Source organism: Ovis aries, chromosome 22 (assembly GCF_016772045.2).
Source record: "Ovis aries strain OAR_USU_Benz2616 breed Rambouillet chromosome 22, ARS-UI_Ramb_v3.0, whole genome shotgun sequence".
Classification (NCBI taxonomy): Eukaryota; Metazoa; Chordata; class Mammalia; order Artiodactyla; family Bovidae; genus Ovis; species Ovis aries.
This window is the reverse complement of record NC_056075.1, coordinates 44,513,143-44,534,621: the sequence shown is the minus strand read 5'-3', so window position 1 is coordinate 44,534,621 and position 21,479 is coordinate 44,513,143.

Genomic DNA, 21,479 nt, shown 5'->3' with positions numbered 1-21,479 from the left:
TATTTTTCTAGGAAGTAATTTTCTGTTAATAGTATGAGCAATGGAGTCTAACTCCATCAATTACCAGTTCTTTTGAAATAGACTTTGCTTTTTATTACAGTTAAGTTTGCAAAAAGATTGAAATTTCCCTTATAGCTGGTACCCAGGTTCCCCTATCCTTGACGTAGTATGGCACACTTGTAACAATTAAATAACTTTTTTATAAGGTTTTTAAAAGTCTTTATTGAACTTATTACAATATTGTTTCTATTTTATGGTTTTGGACTGAGAGGCATGTGGGATCTTTTCTCCCCAACCAGGGATAGAACCCACACCTCCTGCATTGGAAGACACTGTACCACCGTACCACCCGGGAAGTCCCTATTGACGCCTTCTTATTAAAGATCCTAGTTTATTCAGAGCCCTTTAGTTTTTTCCTAATGTTCTTCTTCTGTTCCAGGATCCCATCTAGGACATCATGTGACATGTAGTCATTGTGTCTCCTTGGGCTCCTCTTGACTGTGGTGGTTTCTCAGACTTCCCTTGTTTTTGATGCCCTCTACAATTTTTGTATTTTGGCTGTGCTGGGCCTTCACTGTGGTCTTAGTTGCCCTGTGGCATATGGGATCTTAGTTCCCTGACCAGGGATTGAACCCATGTCCCCTCCATTGCAGGGTGGATTCTTTACCAGGGAAGTCCTGTCCTCTGCAGTTTTGAGGAGTGTGGGTTGGACATCCTGTCGGTGCCCCTCTATGGAAATTTGTGTGAAGTTTTTCATGATAAGATGGGAGTGGTCATGGGAGGAAGATCATAGAGGTCAAGTGCCACGTTCATCTCATCATGTCAAGAGTACGTCTTCGTGTGGTTTTTGATCACGAATGCTGCTGTTGACCACGTGACTGAGGCAGTGCTTGGGAGGGGTCTCCACTTGAAGCTACCCTTCTTTGCCCCTGTTCCATTTTGGAAGGAAAACAGTTAAGGAATAGGGAGTTGTTAAGGAATAGGGAGTTATGCTCCACCTTTTTGAGGGTTGAGTATCCACATAAATTATTAGAATTCTTCTGCAAGAAGATTTGTCTGTTTGCCCCCATTTTTAATCTATTCAGTCATTGATTTTTATCAGCATGGACCCATGGATAGTTATTTTATACTTTGAATTATAATCTAATACAACCTTATTTTGTGGCTTTAATTGCTCCATCTTCAGCCTTTGGAAGTTCTCTCAGCTGGCTCCTATGTCTCTTGGACATATCCCTATTTTAGAGAGGCTTTTCTGTTTGTTTTCTATTTGTTAGTTTTTTAAGTACTAGCATACTTTCTAACCCTCCAGGATGTTCCAAGCTCATCTTGTATATTTCCTGCCCTAGTGCTAGAATCATCACTTTCTCCCAAAGAGCCCTGATTCCTTTCAATGGAGGTGCTGTTGCTTAGTCATTGTAAGTTGTGCCCGCCTCTTTGCAACCCCATGGACCGCAGCACGCCAGGCTCCTCTGTCCTCCACTGTCTCCCAGAGTTTGCTTAAATGCATGTCCATTGAGTCAATGATGCTATCTAACCTCAGTCACCCCTTTCTCCTCTTGCCTTCGATCTTTGCCAGTATCAGGGTCTTTTCCAATGAGTCGGCTCTGTGCATCAGGTGGCCAAAGTATTGGAGCTTCAGCATCAGTCCTTCCAATGAATATTCAGGGTTGATTTCCTTTAGGATTGACTAGTTTAATTTCTGTACAGTCCAGGGGATTCTCAAGAGTCTTCTCAAGCACCACAGTTTGAAAGTATCAGTTCTTTGGTGATCAGCCTTCTTTATGGCCCAACTCTTACATCCATACATGACTACTGGAAAAGCCATAGCTTTGATTATATGGACGTTTGTTTACAAAGTAATGTCTCTGCTTTTTAATATGCTGACTAGGTTGGTCATAACTTTCCTTCCAAGGAGTAAGCATCTTTTAATTTCATGGCTGCAATCACCATCTGCAGTGATTTTGGAGCCCAGAAAAATAAAGTCAGCCACTGTTTCCACTGTTTCCCCATCTATTTGCCATGAAGTGATGGGACCAGATGCCATGATCTTAGTTTTCTTGAATGTTGAGTTTTAAGCCAGCTTTTTCACTCTCCTCTTTCACCTTCATCAAGAGGTTCTTTAGTTCCTTTTCACTTTCTGTCATTAGAATGGTATCATCTGCATATCTGAGGTTGCTGATATTTCTCCTAGCAATCTTGATTCCACTTTATGATTCATCCAGCCTGACATTTTGCATGATGTACTCTATATATAAGTTAAATAAGCAGGGTGACAATAGACAGCCTTGTTGTACTCCTTTCCCAATTTGGAACCAGTCTATTGTTCCATGTCCAGTTCTAACTGTTGCTTCTTGACTGCCTCTTGGAGTGTGCCTCTCAGGAGTCAGGAGAAAGTGAAAGTCACTCATTTATGTCCCACTCTTTGCGACCCCACGGACTGTATACTTCATGGAATTCTCCAGGCCAGAATCCTGGAGTGGGTAGCCTTTCCCTTCTCCAGGGGATCTTCTCAACCCAGCAATCGAACCCAGGTCTCTTGCATTCAGGCAGATTCTCTACCAGCTGAGCCACAAGGAAAGCCCAAGAATACTGGAATGGGTAGCCTATCCTTGCTCCAGCGGATCTTCCCAACCGAGGAATTGAATTGGGGTCTCCTGCTTTGCAGGTGGATTCTTTACCAACTGAGCTAACTGTTCTATAATTTTATGCTTATTTTCTTTTTAAATTGTGTTATCTAGAAGAGAAATTTTAATGTCCAAGGTTTTAGAATTTTCTAGTTTAATTGAATTATAGTCAGAGAGTGGTGTCTTTTTACGGTTTCTACCTTTGAGAACTGAGATTTCTTTGATATAATATTTAAACATTTGAAATGGTTTTGAGTAGAATGACTGTTTTCCATTGTGTTGGGCACATGCTTCTGCGTATATCAAGCAAAGTTTTGCAGTTGTAAGTCCTGTTTTTGCAAATGTGTTCTTAGTTATTTTATCAACTTGTTGCTTTATAAATAGGATATTTTCTTTCATTATATTTGCTAATTAGTGATTATATTTAGGTGATAAAAACCATTTAGTTTTGTTTATTAATGTCATAGTCAGCTACCTTATTAACCCGTATTTTTATACTAGTTTTTATTTCACGTGTGTACTCTATCAGTCATAGCATCTAAAAATAATGATAATTGTCCCTCTCGTGTTTCTTGTCTATGTTTCTTATTTGATTTATTTGTCTAATTACATTGGCTCAAACTTCTAGCATAATGATGGACGTACAGCAGGAAGGCTGGAGGTAAAAAGTGTCAGTTTATTTGGTGGCTCAACCCTGTCCAGTGTCTGAGTCATGCTCTGGAGCACATCTGTGTTTTAAACACAGCATTAAGACGTTAATATATAAACATTAATATAAATAAAAATATTAATATAAAATATAGATAACATTAAACATATAGAAGAGCCACAACATTCACGTTTGTCTTATCTGTAACGCAGATGCTTTCCCAAAAGCCCCCAGCAGGTGCCCGTTTGGCAAAGGAGGCTGGGAACCTGGGAGGACAGAAATATGACTGACTTTTCATCGAGGTTTTCAAATGTGTTAGCCAGAGTTGTACAAGCTACTGTTTTGCATTCTTTTAACTCCCTTTATATCTATGGTTATTTTTCTATTTCTTTTTTCTGATTTTGTGTTTTTATGCTTTCTCGCTGTTTTTGTCGGTTAGTCTACCAAGGTGTTTATATTACTCTGGAGCTTTCCTCTTAAAGAACCAGCTCTTGATTTTATAGTACCAGTTCTTCCAGTTGTGTTTGCTAATTCACTTATATCTGCATTTATCTTTGTTAATTCCTTGCTTTTGCTCTTTGTGTACATTTTGTTGTTATTTTCCTAAATACCTGGTTTGGAAGCCTGATTCCTTTGCTTCAGTGTTTGCAGTTGGTAGTGAGAGAATGTGAAAGGGGTGTTATCATCTGGGAACAGCTTTGGGATTCCTTTTGCACTGTTCCTGTTGCTATTATTTTTAACTACTCTGCATGTATGGTTTTGATCTCTTCTTTGGCTTAGGAGTAGTTTAGGAGATACCTGTACATTTACTAATAGCAACGAGTGTTTTTATTTTTATTGTTCTCCTTTGCTATTTAATTTTAGCTTTATTGAATTATGATCAGAAAGTCTGTACCTTTTATTTTTCTTAGAATTTGCTGAGGTTTTATCTGTTACCAAATTCTTGAAAAATATATAGACACTTAAATAGAAATTGCTATTAATTATATTAGTCTGAGCCAATGTGTGTGTGTATTTACTTTTATTAATCTATGGAAGTCACTAGTGATGAAGAAAAGTATATTAAATTCTCCCCTTACTAGCTTGCCTCAATTAGTTTATACTTTTATTTCCTACAATTTTTACTTTATCTATTTTGATACTATATTGTCTGGTATACAGAAATGAATAAAACATGTGTTTGCATTTTGAATTTTGTACCTCAACAATATAATTCTTTTCTCCTTGAATTCAACTTAATATTAACATTGCAAACCCTGCTTTCCTTTATTTTGTTTGTGGCTGCCTGGTGTATCTCTGGCCATTCTTTTGCTTTCAAAATTTGTCGTAAGATATAGCTGCCTTTAGTTTTTTATTCCATTTGCATTGATTTTTATAATAACTATGTATCATTTCCATTTGGTAATTCTATTTAGTATTTTATGGCTTTTTTGTTTCCTTGTTTTTTTTTTTTTCCTTTGTGTTCTTTCTTTTGCTATATATTTTGGCTTGTTTTTGATTATTTCTTGCCCTGGGAAAATAGGGCAAGATAGAAGACACACAAATCTGTTTCAATTTCCAGCAAATGGTTATCTTTATAATTTTAAATAATATTTTAAAATCTTTCTTCACTTCAATTTAGAAAATGAAATGTTATGGTGAAATTAGTACCCTTACATTTCTTTTGCTTGCTTCACTCCTTTTCTTCCTAATTTTAATTGGTACATTCTAATATATTTAACTGGTATATATTTTAAAATCTCAGTGTATTATCATGTTTTTATATTTACATGGAACGTTTACGTCTTTTTTGTAACAACAATTTTTGTATAATTTTTTCAGTAAAAATTTTAAAATTTTGGATATAAATTTACATTGTGTGTTTAATAACATTGGGCTTCCCTGGTGGCTCAGTGGTAAAGGCTCTGCCTGCCAATGCAGGAGATGCAGGAGACAAGAGTTCAACCCCTGAGTTGCCCTTCTCTTCTCCAGGGGATCTTCTCAACCCAGGGATCCAACCCATGTCTCCTTCATTGCAGGCAAATTCTTCACCATCTGAACCGTCAGGGCAGTCCCAGAGCTTTTGAGACCAGCTTAGCTTTTCGCATTCAAAGAGACTTGTCCTGTCTTTTTCTCTGTGTGGAATGTTCTTTGTTTCTAAAGTTCAATAAACTCCCCCGATATGTCTTCCTATTGTTGATCATCGTTTTTTCATTATATTTTGTGAGCTGATTTGATGGACAGTGAGAGTCCCTTGGAAAGCAAGGAAACAGATCAAACCAGGAATCAACGCTGAATACTCTTTGGAAGGACTGACGCTGAAGCTGAAACATCAGTCCTGATACTTTGGTCACCTAATGTGAATAGCTGACTCACTGGAAAAGACCCTGATGCTGGGAAAGATAGAAGGCAGGAGAAGAGGGCGACAGAGGGTGAGATGGGTGGATGGCATTACGTATGCAAAGACATGAACTTGGGCAAACTCTGGGAGATGGTGAGAGACAGGGAAGCCTGGCGTGCTGCAGCCCATGGGGCTGTGAAAAGTCGGACACAACTTGGCAATTAGACAACAATAAATGATGATTAATCTTACATCAACTTGTCTGGGTTAAGGGTGCCCAGACAACTGGTAAAGCATTTCTAGATGTGTCTGTGAGGGTCTCTCTAAAGGAGATTAGCATCTGAATCAGACTGAGTAGGTGAGACCACCTTCACCAATGCCAACAGGTGTCATTCAATTCGTTGAATTCCTGAATTGGACAAAAAGATGGACAAAGGGCAAAACTTGTTCTTTGCTTGAACTGGACATCCATTTTCTCCTGCCCTTGAACATCAACACTCTTGATTCTCAGGCCTTTGGACTAAATTATACCACCAGCTGTCTTGGTTCTCCAGCTTGTAGATGGCAAATCAATGGGAGGCACAATGTGGAAGAAAGCTTGGAACATTTGTGGAGCATATGAATAGAGGTGATGGCTGCTTATATAACTGGAAAATGGTGAGTGAAAGAACAGTATAATTTGAGCTTTGAGAGGGAAGGAGGGGACAGATTGTACAAGGACTTACAGATCCTGCTAAGTAGTTGTGTTTTGTCTTGGTTTTAAATTCAATAGGAAACCGCCGAATGATGTTAAGCAAAAGACATGATCTGATGCACATTTTTACAAATTTGCTCTTATTGAACATGGGGGATGGATTGGAGAGGAAAGTGAGAATGAGATGGAAGCAGTAGGGATGCTAACCTTGTCTTCAATCTCACATTCAAGGCAAATCGTCCAGCCTGTTTTAGGTTAAATTTACCAGAAATATATATTCACTCTTGGCTAAATAGCTCATCCTACATTTAAATCCATATACTCACTCCTGGCTGAATAGCTCACCCTACATTTAAATCCATATACTCACTCCTGGCTGAATAGCTCACCCTACATTTAAATTCCTAAAGGGTCAACTAAAAATTGTCTAATTCTTTTTATGTTAAATGTTTGTGTCCTTTGTCTCCAGTGTTTTGTCAAATCCAAGCAGTAGGAATGTCCAGGTAGTGGATGATAATTAAACCACCCCACTGAGTAAACACCTCACTCATAGTTATCTCATCCTATGACCCAGCCCTCTGCAAAAACAAGCTGTGAAGTCTTTAACCTTGACTTTAGCTAGTTTCAGCAAGTGGCCATGTTCATCCTTATGGTTGGCTGATAGCAGGCTGGTTCCAGAAGGGAAACCACCCCAGGGTCCTTGTAACTCCTTCCTGTTCCCTGGCTCCCCCTCGGGTTATCCCCCTTGCTTTCTCCCAGAGTCTCTTCAGCTCTGCTTCCTGATTCAACAGTTTCTCTTCCTTTTCCCCAGTCCATCCACTGTGAATGTTTGGGTCTGTCATTTCTTCCTGGGCCAGCTCTTGCCAAGGAGATAAACTTAAGTGGTCCTCCTGCCTCCCACACCCTGGTTTTTGTATCTGCCTGCTCCAGGTCCCAGGCTCCCACTCATGCAGAGGTGAGGCTGGCCCTCAGGAACAATGCAAAACTTACTGTGAGTCCTAAGACAACAGCCACGCTCATTCAGCAGTTCTTCAGTGACTTGGTTTTGGTATTGTCACGGTCTGTTGACTTAAAATAGTTTTGATGGGTACTTGAAAGCATATTCTGACACTTATGTCTAGGTATCTTGATTCCAAATCATGGTGAGAGAGAAAAGTGAGCCCAAGCCAACTGATGATGTCGGCTGACTAGCAAGGACATGGTCTGATCTGATACAAGCGTGCCACATTGAGGACTCAGATCTCATAAGAAATTACTGTCAGTGATATGATTGTTCTAAAATAAGAGGAAACGTGATAAAGTAAACAATGAAATAAAATACAATCTTCCCTCAGTTTTCATCATTGTTGCGTTCCTGGACATTGCATTGTTATACAAAAACCATGCAAGAAGTATTTTGTGCTTATGCATTGAACACTGGGCTAGGTTGCAGGATGAGTGGGGTATTTACTTACCTGAATGAGACATTCAGTGGTTGTACCAAGGATAGTTTTGTCAAGTAGGACCATCCCAACCATTTGGTTAGGAGGTCTTAGCCAAATACCTGCCCGTGGTACCAAACAAGCCCTGTAATGACCAAAAATCACCACTGCAAATTTCTAAAATACCCCTAGGGGGTGGTGCAACTCCCTCAAGAGCTACTGATTAAATAAACTGAGCCCTCCTCATGAAACCTTTAATAGACCACAGCATAGAGGACCATCAAATGAGTTAATACTTTAAAGAGCTGAGAACAATGCTTGGCATGTTGTAAGCCCTGTATATGCATTTATTATATACATAAATAAGTAGAGTTAATGCCAACAGAAATATGCCAGGTTTTTCTTAAGTTAATGAGCAGACGAGTATGAGGGCTGAGCCCGCTGACCTGCTGATATTTTTAATGGTATGAAATGTACACAGGGTCTTCCCTGGTGGCCCAGCGGTTCAGACTCAGAGCTTCCACTGCAAGTGGCTCGGGTTCAGTCCCTGCTTGGGGAACTAAGATCCCAGTGCAGTCAGAAATTAACTAACTAAATAAATAATGAAAGAAATAAGATGGATAAAAACTGGAAACAAAGAAATAAAAAATACTTTAGAACTTCAAAGAATAAAATGTACACAAGTTATGAAGTGTAATCATTTGTGTGAAAAGAGAGGAAGAATAACCTATTTAATCTATATGTTTGCATTTATAAACAAGAATTTGTTTGCCCCTAGAGAGAGGAACTGCATTCCTGAGGAAGAGCATCAGAAGACTTCTTACTATAACCAGTCTGAAGCTTTGATACTCTGAACAAAGTGAATGAAATGCCTAATTCAAAATAAATAATACATATTTTTAAACATTGAAACAATTTAACATATACTTAGGATAACAAGACTCTGTGTTGTAATGAGATATGAAGTTCAGTTCAGTTCAGTTCATTCGCTCAGTCGTGTCTGACTCTTTGTGACCCCATGAATCGCAGCAGGCCAGGCCTGCCTGTACATCACTGACTCCTGGAGTTTACCCAAACTCATGTCCATCGAGTCGGTGATGCCATCCAGCCATCTCATCCTCTGTCGTCCCCTTCTCCTCTTGCCCCCAATCGCTCCCAGCATCATGGTCTTTTCCAATGAGTCAACTCTTCGCATGAGGTGGCCAAAGTATTGGAGTTTCAGCTTCAGCATCAGTCCTTCCAATGAACACCCAGGACTGATCTCCTTTAGGATGGTCTGGCTGGATCTCCTTGCAATCCAAGGGACTCTCAAGAGTCTTCTCCAACACCACACTTCAAAAGCATCAATTCTTCAGTGCTTTCTTCACAGTCCAACTCTCACATCCATACATGACCACTGGAAAAACCATAGCCTTGACTAGACAGACCTTTGCTGGCAAAGTAATGTCTCTGCTTTTGAATATACTATCTAACTTGGTCATAACTTTCCTTCCAAGGAGTAAGCGTCTTTTAATTTCATGGCTGCAATCACCATCTGCAGTGATTTTGGAGCCCCCCCCCACCCCCCGCCGCCAAATAAAGTCTGACACTGTTTTCACTGTTTCCCCATCTACTTGCCATGAAGTGATGGGACCAGATACCATGATCTTCATTTTCTGAATGTTGAGCTTTAAGCCAACTTTTTCACTCTCCTCTTTCACTTTCATCAAGAGACTTTTTAGTTCCTCTTCACTTTCTGCCATAAAGGTGGTGTCATCTGCATATCTGAGGTTATTGATATTTCTCCTGGCAATCTTGATTCCAGCTTGTGCTTCTTCTGGCCCAGCATTTCTCATAATGTTCTCTACATATAAGTTAAATAAGCAGGGTGACAATATACAGCCTTGACGTACTCCTTTTCCTATTTGGAAGTAGTCTGTTGTTCCATGTCCAGTTCTAGTTGTTGCTTCCTGACATGCATATAGGTTTCTCGAGAGGCAGGTCAGGTGGTCTGACATTCCCATCTCTTTCAGAGTTTTTCACAGTTTATTGTCATCCACACAGTCAAAGGCATTGGCATAGTCAATAAAGCAGAAATCGATGTTTTTCTGGAACTCTCTTGCTTTTTCGATGATCCAGTGGATGTTGGCAATTTGATCTCTAGCTCCTCTGCCTTTTCTAAAACCACCTTGAACATCAGGAAGTTCATGGTTGACATATTTCTGAAGCCTGGCTTGGAGAATTTTGAGCATTACTTTACTAGCATGTGAGATGAGTGCAATTGTGCGGTAGTTTGAGCATTCTTTGGCATTGTCTTTCTTTGGGATTGGAATGAAAACTGACCTTTTCCAGTCCTGTGGCCACTGCTGAGTTTTCCAAATTTGCTGGCATAGAGTGCAGCAGTTTCACAGCATCATCTTTCAGGATTTGAAATAACTCTACTAGAATTCCATCACCTCCACTAGCTTTGTTCGTAGTGATGCTTTCTAAGGCCCACTTGACTTCACATTCCAGGATGTCTGGCTCTAGGTGAGTGATCACACCATCGTGATTATCTGGGTCATGAAGATCTTTTTTGTGCAGTTCTTCTGTGTATTCTTGCCACCTCTTCTTAATATCTTCTGCTTCTGTTAGGTTCATACCAATTCTGTCCTTTATCGAGCCCATCTTTGCATGAAATGTTCCTTTGGCATCTCTAATTTTCTTGAAGAGATCTCTAGTCTTTCCCATTACGTTGTTTTCCTCTGTTTCTTTGGATTGATCGCTGAGGAAGGCTTTCTTATCTGCATTCAGATTCTTATATATTTCCTTTTCTCCTTTGCTTTTCACTTCCCTTCTTTTCACAGCTATTTGTAAGGCCTCTCAGACAGCCATTTTGCTTTTTTGCATTTCTTTTCCATGGGGATGGTCTTGATCCCAGTCTCCTGTACAAGGTCACAAACCTCCATCCATAGTTCATCAAGCACTCTATCAGATCTAGTCCCTTAAATCTATTTTTCACTTCCACTGTATAATCATAAGGGATTTGATTTAGGTTATACCTGAATGGTCTAGTGGTTTTCCCTACTTTCTTCAATTTAAATCTGAATTTGGCAATAAGTTCATGATCTGAGCCACAGTCAGCTCCCGGTCTTGTTTTTGCTGACTGTATAAACCTTCTCCATCTTTGGCTGCAAAGAATATAATCAACTTGATTTCAGTGTTGAGCATCTGGTGATGTCCATGTATAGAGTCTTCTCTTGTGTTGTTGGAAGAGGGTGTTTGCAATAACCAATGCGTTCTCTTGGCAAACCTCTTTTAGCCTTTGCCCTGCTTCATTCTGTCCTCCAAGGCCAAATTTGCCTGTTACTCCAGGTGTTTCTTGACGTCCTACTTTTGCATTCCAGTCCCCTATGATGAAGATATGAAGAGTTTCTGTAAATGACAATACCTTTTACTTTCTACCACCAAGGCAACTTTGTATGTAGCTTTTCTCTTCTTACTCAATTCTGCATTCCCTGTTATTAATGTCAATGTCAACAATACTTCCTAATCCTGTATAGTTTAATTTTCATTAAACTAGAACTACATTTATCTCATTGACATTCAAACCCAGTTCACTTCCTCCAATCCTTAGGTGCCTGGGACTTTGCAGACTTGTAGACAGTGATAATTCTGCATACTAATCTCAATTTGTTGGGCCTTCCTAAAGAGTATGGTCACCCTGCAGCCAGCAGATGGGAGAGATGAGGCTGGCAGGACACGTGAGAAACACAGAAGGTGTAGCAAACAAGGACTGGAGCATCTGGAAATGTCAGGACCGCAGACTCTGATTGGGAGGAAGCTTTAGAGACTATTCATGTTACTCGTCTTTTCTCCCCTCCCACCACCCTGCTTCCCTCTCTGTCCTTCCGTCTTCTCCCTCTCCCTTCCCTCCCTCCTTCCTTCATTAAGAAATGATGAAACAGAGGTTCAAAGAAGAACTTTCTCCAACATCCTCCAGCGAGTGTGTGGCAGAACCAGAAATCAGACCCAAGTCTTCTTTTGGAAAAACAGTGCAGATGTAAGAGACCATTCCCCCCATCTTCTCAACTTTTCTCAGTGTCTGCTTTATTTCCTTCCCACTGTGGATGGCGGAGAGGGAAGGCAGATGAGGAGCTTGAGCACAAAGGCTTTTCTGTCCTGCATCAAAGTCTAAAAAATGCTTGGGTAGCACCTGAAGGACCATAGTTTTCAAGCCGTGGCAATGTGACTACAGGCTGGGAGTGACAAGCAGAACACACACTCCTGCTGGCGTGAATCATGATGCGAACTGAGAAGGTCCAGGCGCAGCTGCGCTTGATGCCGAACATTCAACCTCTTTGCACATGCCAAATTGATTCCTGGACATGGAGTTTTGGGTGAACTAGAAAAGAATAGCTTTATTGCTTTGCCAGGCAAAGGGGGACACAGTGGGCTCCTGCCCTTGAAAACTGCCCTCCCCACTAGGGAGGATTTGGTGAGGAGTTTTTATATGTGTGGTTCAAGGGCAGAGTTGCTGATGAGATTAGAGTGTGTGCAGGGCCTACACTTCTTTAACCTGGTCTCAGGTGACCCTCTGTGGAGTTAAGAATGCTGATGTCTTCCATTTGTTGGGGGGCTTTAGTTCTATAATGGCTTCCCCGGTGGCTCAGATGCTAAAGAATCCGCCTGCAATACAGGAGACCCAGCTTTGATCCCTCGGTCAGGAATATCCCCTGGAGAAGCAAATGGCAACCCCCTCCAGTATTCTTGCCTGGAGAATGCCATGGACAGAGGAACCTGGTGGGCTACAGTCTATGGGGTTGCAAAGAGTCGGACACTAAGCTCTATAAGGAGCTCACAGATACTGTTATGTGTATCCTTTGAGGCCGAACCAGGACCCTGCTCCAAGGCTGCACTATTGTTTCTTGGCTGCCCCTCCCTTGTCTCTGTATCCTCTCCCTTTCCTGTGTAGCAACTGTTCAGATCTGTCCTTTGGAACTCAGGGAAGATTGTGGAGGCTGAAGTCCGTCCCAACAAATACGGAATTGGGGACACGGAAAAGCTTCCATGCCCAGGAGCCCCACAGGGTCCTACTTGGTTTCATGCTTACCAAGGAGCAACAGAGGCTGAGGGGAGGGGTGAGAGCAAGCAGAAAACACCTTCCCAGCTCAGGTGTAAACCCTCCTCTCAGTGTCAATATGTCAGAAGACTCAAACATGCCATCTTCATACTGGATCCCTCCTGCAGGCACCTCACTGTAACTCAAAGAACCTTTCTTGAAAATAACTTGTAAAAACCCTCACTCGTATGGTCTGTGCAGCAAAGGGGGCTTCCTTCCCCTGTGGCTCAGTGGTAAAGAATCTGCCTGGAATGCAGGAGACAGATATAGGTTCAATCCATGGGTGGGGAAGATCCCCTGGAGGAGGAAATGGCAACCCACTCAGCATTTTTACCTGGAAAATCCCATGGTCAGAGGAGCCTGGCAGGCTACAGTCCATGGGGTCTCAAAGGATTGGACACGACTGAATGACAATCACTCACTCACTCACTTGCATCGAAGAGTGAAGTATAAACTGATATCCCAGTACCAAATTCATCCTGGATTTGGGAAGACTGCTTCCCTTTCGGGTGGAGGGAGTAGAGACATCAGAAATGATCCGCTCTCAGAAAGAACTTTCCTGGCAGGCTTCTTTTTTTGGTCTCTTTTCTCTCTCCACTGAAAAGGATAAGATGATTAAAAAGATTCCCACGTCTATTTTCAAATTATGTCAGAAAAGTAGATTAAAGGTTTTATGCTTAGGAAAACGGGGATAAGTATTCAAACATAAATTATGGCAGTATTAATAATTGCACATTTGTGCTAAGTAACTAGAAAATTATTTGAGCATTAATTCCATTTACATATGTTCATTCAGATTTGTATCCCTGAAGCATGCAAGTATTTGGGGTTTGAAACATTTAATCATTTAGTAAGCAGCCCTCAATGGGATTGCCATTTATTTATTGTCTTTATTGATTTTCCTACACAGGAGAACACTTGTGGTGAATAAAAACTGACTGCTAAAGTAAAAGAACCCTATCTTTTCTAGCGCAGAACAAAAGTGCCTTGGAAAAAAAAAAGCAACCTGTTTTGAGATCATCCCAGCTCAGGGCCAGAATGCTGTTCCATCCATTTGTGAGAAACTCTTCCCCCTTTAGTATGGTATTCTGTTGTTTCTAGACAGATGCCTTGAGTAGCACTTGCTTCTCTGTTCAAGTTGAATTTTCGAAGTAAGTCTCTTTCTGAGCATCGTGGACCCCCAGCCTCACAGGAGCACAGTTGGTTCTTAGTTTATGCAGGGGCCCTGCCAACAGGAAACCTGGAAAAACCTAGAATCCAATCCGTTGGTTGAGACATATCATCTTCCTTAATCGGTTTTCAAAGAAATCTCCTGGGTGACTTCACTGTCAAGTTTTCATGAAGAAGAAGGCCTGAGATAATCACAACAGCCCTAATAATGAGAACATAGAGACCTGAGATGGAGAAGGAAATGGCAACCCACTCCAGTGTTTTTGCCTGGAGAATCCCAGGGATGGGGGAGCCTCATGGACTGCCGTCTATGGGGTCGCACAGAGTCAGACAGGACTGAAGTGACTTAGCAGCAGCAGCAGCAGCAGAGACCTGAGAACACTCATCAGAGCTGTTCAGAGTTCCCCAACCAGCTTAAGTGAAAAAGATTTCGAAGTTCAAGGATATCTCCCTCCCAAGGGGGGGAGTGTAACTCCCACCCCTCAAATGCCGGCCACTCTTTGTGCGTGCTGACGTCTACTCTTTGCAGCCCCATGGATTGTAACCTGCCAGGCTCCTCTGTCCCTGGGAATTCTCAGGCAAGAATACTGGAGTGGGTTGCCAGTTTCTTCTTCAGGGAATCTTCTTGACCCAGGGATTGAACCCAGGTCTCCTGCATTGCAGGCGGATTCTTTACTGACTGAGCCACCGGAGAAGCCCTGCCTTTGTGACTTCCTTCCAAAAAGCACAGCGTGGAGGTGGGGTGGGCAGCAATGATGCAGCAGAGGAACTCAGCAAACAGAGCTACTGGAGGCTAGCACTGCCAGAGAAGATGCCCCTGAGGCTCAGAAGTTGCTCTGGTGCTCACAGTTAGCCATGCTTTTCTCTGATGAGTCCCCATCTCACAGGAACCAAACTCACTTATTCTGAGACCATGATTAAATGAGACAAAACAAGGTCACGCTATACTTTTATCTAAGCCCAGGCCAAAATAAGGTCACTATGTCACCCACAAAATCCCACACACCCCCTCTCTCAGCCAGAAGGAGTGACTGCGCCTCTTCACCATGACAGTTTTTCAATGTGCAACCTGGCCTCCCATAGATAAGATTTAGATACAGTGGTATCTGTGTAGGTAGACAAATACAGAGAAGGATCAGTAGCCTTTGGCTAAAGATCTTCCCTGGTAGCTCAGGTGATAAAGAATCCACCTGCAGTCCAGGAGACCCTGGTTCAATCCCTGGGTCAGGAAGATCCCCTGGAGAAGAGAATCCCACTTCAGTATTCTTGCCTGGAGAATCCCATGAGCAGAGGAGCCCAGCAGGCTACAGTCCATGGGGTTGCAACGAGTCAGACACGACTCAGCAACTTTCACTTTGGAAAAGGAAAAGGAAAAGCATAAAAAGACGTAGCTAGTTTAACATCCAAATTCTGATTTTATAGATATATAATGTCCAGGCTGCTACAAGATGGACACGGCTTCCAGCCGTGTTGAGACAGCAGTCCTTTGTGCAGAATGTTCAGCAGTGTTGTGTATCCGACAGTAGGAAAAGCCAGGCTCAAGGAAGGATGTTCACTTAGAAGAAAGCAACACTGGCCATCCACACGCCTTCCTGACTGCCTTCTGTCACCGAGAGATTCAGCAGTTCAGTAATTCTAGTTAATCTAACCAGATAGTGCACTTTTCTCTTCTATATAGCACTGATCTATTTTGGGGTCAGCTTTTCAACAAGTACTAATTATGGGGAGGAAAAATGTTGTGCAAAATTCCTTTCCTATAGATACCAGTCATAGAGCTGCTCTGCTCTCTGACCAGCTAGAGCTTACCGTGCAGAGGAGACCTTCATTTCCTTATTCCACGTGTGTTCGGTCATGTCTGACTTTTTGCAGCCTCATGGACTGTAGCCTGCCAGGCTTCTCTGTCCATGGGATTTCCCAGGCAGGAATACTGGAGTGGGCTGCCATTTCCTACTCCAGGGGATCTTTCTGACCCAGGGATTGAACCTGCATCTCCTGCGTCTCCTGCCTTGGCAGGCAGATTCTTTACTACTGCGCTACTTGGGAAGCCCTTATTTCCTTCAATCAGCCCTAAACCATCATCAAAGCTCAAAGAACCAAAAGGTTCTTTCTAGTACCCTCTACTAAGACATCCACAGCTCCCTTGATGTGTGTGCTCTTGGTGCAAGGAGTGACAAAGCCAACAAATTTCAGTGCAGCGGTATTCTTGGTGGCTGTTGACCAAACAACATTCACAGCATCATCACTCACAGTCACGTGCCCTTGATAATGTGATGAGTCTGCAGTCTCCCTCTCCAAACCTCACAACCCCAGACTAAGCAGGAGAAAAGGATCAGACAAACCCAAATGGAGGGACATGCTACAAAATGCCTGACCAGTCCTCCTCAACACGGTCAAGGCCAGCAAAAACCAAGGAAGCTCTGGGAGGCTGTCACAGCCCAGAGAGACCCAAGACCTGAAGGCTAACTATAATGTACTGTCTTGGATGGATCCTGAGACAGACAAGGGGTATTAGAGGAAAATTAATGAAATGGTGATAGAGAAGAGAATTTCGTTAACAACACATTTTTTTTTGGCGATGGAGTTGCCTTCAGGGTACAATTAAAATGTGGCTTATGTTTCTCTCTCCATCCTCTCCGTGTGTTGATCATTTCTCAGGCAGACTCATCTTAGAGCAATGAGGCTGCTGCAGCTTCGACCCCTTGAGAACCCAGAAGAAGAAATTCTCCAGCCGACCCGACTTCACCCTGCCTGGGTCAAGTGTTCCTTCCTGGACTAAGATTAGCCGTCAGTTACTCTCAAATGCCATAGACCAGGAAGATTACTAGGGACTGAGGGATAGCTGGTTTCCCAGGAGGAGGGACAACCCAACTCCAGCGCAGTGACAAGAGGGCTTGAAGGGCAGCTACACATGGCTTGTGGAAGCTGCATCACCACTACCCCTATCCTCCCACCCCTGCAGCTTTGGGATGGAAGTGTCTCTAACTCTTACCGACCCTCCCCAGTCGGTCCCCAACAAGGGTCTTTCTGCCTGGTACTGCTGGTGCCATTAGAACCAGGCCGAGTTTGGTTCAGGAGCAAAAGGAAAGCTCTGTTGCTGATCTCATAATAGAGAGGGATGAGCTCTCTCTAGAGGACAGGCTCTACCAGGCAGGACCACTGATCAGGGCCTTCATCAGCGGGGAGGGGAGGGGGCGGGGCTCTCCGGGGCGGGGCTCTCCGGGGCGGGGCTCTCCGGGGCGGGGCTCTCCGGGGGCGGGGCTCTCCACGGGGCGGGGCTCTCCACGGGGCGGGGCTCTCCACGGGGCGGGGCTCTCCACGGGGCGGGGCAGGTACGCAGCTCACTGGATCCAGGTCCAGGTGCAGCCTCTCTGCACACGGCCCTCTGCCACCACCATCTTGAATTGAGGGTCGTGTGCAGCCTTCTGAGGTGTCCATCGCAGCTTTCCGCCCACAGCCTGAGGGCTGAGGTGTCAGCGCAGCCTGTTTCTCACCAGGAGCTCTGGTCTGAAGCGCTGAGTTTGAGGCCTCTGTACGTGACCTGCTGTGAGCAAGTGATAGCAGACTGACCACAAGGAGGAAAAAAAAAAGTTAGACTTTATTTTATTACCCAGATTCTAGTTTTATTTTCTAGGAATTGTTAATGGGCTTTGCTGGCGACATAACCACACAGGAGCATTGGAAAGACAGAATGAGAGAATCTTTGTCCAAGCGCCTAGAACACGCCGATGCTCTGTGGATTAGCTTGCTCTGCGCCTTTCCTAGTCAGAGGGTTTCCGTGAGTATTTCTCCTTCCATTAGAGGAGTTCAGCAATTACTGTAAGGCTACACTAGTGCATTTATAGAACTGTGTTGCTGCCGTGAGTCACTGTGAAGAATCGTTTATGCGATTAACCTGTGTAAATTTTAGACTTTTTAAAAATAGTAAGTTATATAGGTCACTGCGTGATACCTGTAACTAATCGCAACATTAGCTATCAAATTCTCATTGTTGGTTAATTTATCTTTAAAGACTCAAGAATGCAATTCATGTAATTACCTACCTACGCCGTATTTCATTTACGGTCTCTGTGAGTCATGGATCTTCTTTCTATAACTGAAAACATTTGATGCAATTAATTCAAGAGGTCTGCCACATGTGTTGTATAACCGCACTGAACTCAAATTGTAGAAACATGTGTTGTGTTTGATGCTTGTGTCCTGGAATTCTCACACGAGATATGACATCCCCTAGTTACACTGGTTGGGGGCGAGAAATAGAGAAGCACTGTGTTCTTTGAGAGAGTGAAAAAGTGGGCTTAAAGCTCAACATTCAGAAAACGAAGATCATGGCATCTGGTCCCATCACTTCATGGCAAATAGAAGGGGAAACAGTGGAAACAGTGTCAGACTTTATTTTTTTGGGTTCCAAAATCACTGCAGACAGTGATTGCAGCCATGAAATTAAAAGACGCTTGCTCCTTGGAAGGAAAGTTATGACCAACCTAGATAGTATATTCAAAAGCAGAGATATTACTTTGCCAACAAAGGTCCAACTAGTCAAGGCTATGGTTTTTCCTGTGGTCATGTATGGATGTGAGAGCTGGACTGTGAAGAAAGCTGAGTGCCAAAGAATTGATGCTTTTGAACTGTGGTGTTGGAGAAGACTCTTGAGAGTCCCTTGGACTGCAAGGAGACCCAACCAGTCCATCCTAAAGGAGATCAGTCCTGGGTGTTCATTGGAAGGAATGATGCTAAAGCTGAAACTCCAGTACTTTGGCCGTCTCATGCAAAGAGTTGACTAATTGGAAAAGACTCTGATGCTGGGAGGGATTGGGGGCAGGAGGAGAAGGGGATGATAGAGGATGAGATGGCTGGATGGCATCACTGACTCGATGGACAAGATTTTGAGTGAACTCCAGGAGTTGGTGATGGACAGGGAGGCCTGGCGTGCTGCTATTCATGGGTTCGCAAAGGGTCGGACATGACTGAGCAACTGAACTGAACTGAACTGTGTTCTTCTTTCTTCATCTGAATGAAGGTTTCATTAATTTTTTCCTTGAAAAATCTTTGCAATGCATTTCTCGATTTTTTTGAGCTTCTGAATTACATAAACACACCTTGCTTCTATTTGATTTCAATTGTTTGCTTGGCCTAGTTTCCCTGCAAGTATTTAGTAAAATCGGATAATTTTGTGTGTGTGTTGCGCAGTATCTGTGCTAATCTACTCACGCTTGGGTTTTGAAATGTTGCTATAATCTACTGTCTTCATCTTTTGCTGGATTCTTAAGGGGCTATTTTATTGCCTGTCATTACCTTTCATAGTAACTTCTGGGCACTGTGTTCCAGCAGCCTCTCAGGTATGCAGTGCTACTCACCTGGCCCTCTGTGCTTAAAAAGAATCTCATGCCTTCCCCGGAAGCCACATCTTACTCCTGCAGCAGCTCTGCCTTTTGGCACACTTGAAATGTTTTTATTCTAGATGAGTTGTTAAAGTTTCAACATGAGAGATAATGCCTTTTAAGATGAGGATAAACTCCCTGATGCCTGTGATGATATAATTTGCACAGTATGTTCCCAGCCTCTGCCTAGACGCAGCACCGCAACGATGGCCCGTCCCGTATGGGTGGCTTTTGTGGGCCTTGAGAAAATTCTCCAGTGGGGTGACCATGATACTGAGAGACCAAGTCTGCCTCGTCTCTCGGAGGGGTGACAAGGTCATCTGCAAGGCACGTACCGAAATCTTTCCATATAGATATCTTGATTTGTTTCCTCGTGGTGGAATATGTCTTTGTATTGAACTTGAACAGAACCTAATGCATGAACATGGTCACCAGATTCAGGTAGCCCACCTGCCTCGATTCTATGCTGCCCTGATGGACTTTGCTGCCCTAAAGATACAGGCAGGCACCGGACATCCAGATGAGTTCCACAAACATTCCTTGACCACCTACTGTGCACCAACCACCACAGAACTGTGGTACAGAAATAAGAAAAGACCCCTATAAGGAGCTGGCATCCTAATCTATTAGCTTGCAATTCGGCATTTCTGTCCTCATTCATTCAGGAAACATGTCTTCCAGACACTCGGCTAGGGATTATGGATGCAGTGGTGAGCGAGGCACACAAGACATGGTCCCCACCTTTATAGAGTTAAAGTCTAGCCCCATTTCTAGGTTAGGAAAAGATCCAGCAGAAACTAGCTTAACTTACAGGATTAACCATGCAGGCAGCATGCAGTTTTAAAAAAGTAACCTTCAAGGAAAAATCAAAATGACTCCTTCCTTTCTCTAATAGCCTGATGACCCTGAAACTCTTGCTGCTGCTTCAGTGTCTCAAGGTAAAAGCAAACCTCTCTCCCTCAGTCTCTCACTGACAGATTATACCTGGATTTCTCTTTCTATCTCATCAAGTGGAAAGAGTGTTGAACTACTGTTTAACTGCTATATCCTAGGAGGGTGCTGTCTGTGGTTTAATTTTGTGACCGGAAAATATTGCTCACTGCACAAATGGATAGGAAACTAAGCACTTTCCCAGTTTTTGTTGTTGTTGTTGTTGTTGTTATTGTTTTTTAAGATAGATTGAGGGAGAAAGTGGCAAAGAGACTTTTTAGACTGCATGGAACTTGGTTGTTTTAAACTACTGTTAGGTTTACCCTCCAGATTAATTTGGTGTGTAATAGGGCTTTTTGACCAAAGTTGGCATTTGTTTATAAATAATGCTCTTTAAAGAATGAAGTGCATATGATTATGGAGGAAACAGCTCACTGGAGTTCATACTGTTCATATAGTTCATACTGTTGTATTCTCTTAGATAGTGGTTCTCAAATGGGGGCAGTTCTTCCCCCGGGGGACTTTGGCAATGTCTGGAGACATTTTTGGTTGTCATAACCGAGGAAGCAGGTGCTATCAACAACTAATGGACAAAGGCCAGGGACACTGCTAAACATCCCGTGATGCATAGCACAGCCCGCACAACAGAGAATTATCTGGCCCCAAATGTCACCAGTTCCAAGGTTGAGAAAGCCTCTTTTAAAATAATCCTACTGTAGAGACAGTGCTACCTGTGATGTGGGGGCTAAGTTGCCAAAACCAAAGGAATTTTGTGAAAATGAGTCCAGCTTTCTCCCCCTGCTCTCTGATTATCTTCTTTGTCTATTTACCCATCATTTAGTTCCCTTGTGTTATGAAGCTTTTTGTGTGTGTGTTTTTTTTATGGACTTAACTATATGAGCTTTTCATTGCCCATTCTGAAATCGTGACTGGTTGTAATGTAAATTGTATAACACATCTCTCTGCAGCTTCAGATTCCGCAACTTAAACCTCCTAGGCTGCTTATCTGTCTTCCACCACCTACCTGCGTTTTATGCACTGCACTTGGCATTCTTGATTGTTCCTTTCATATTAATTTCAATGGTGCCCGGAGGGTACCTCTCGCCACATAATAGGTTGCTTTGTGAACAATTCCAGTAAGAGAACCATTCTGCCCAAACAGTGAGATACTCTGGAATGTAAAAAAGATACCCCTTAGTGTATCATTCTCATT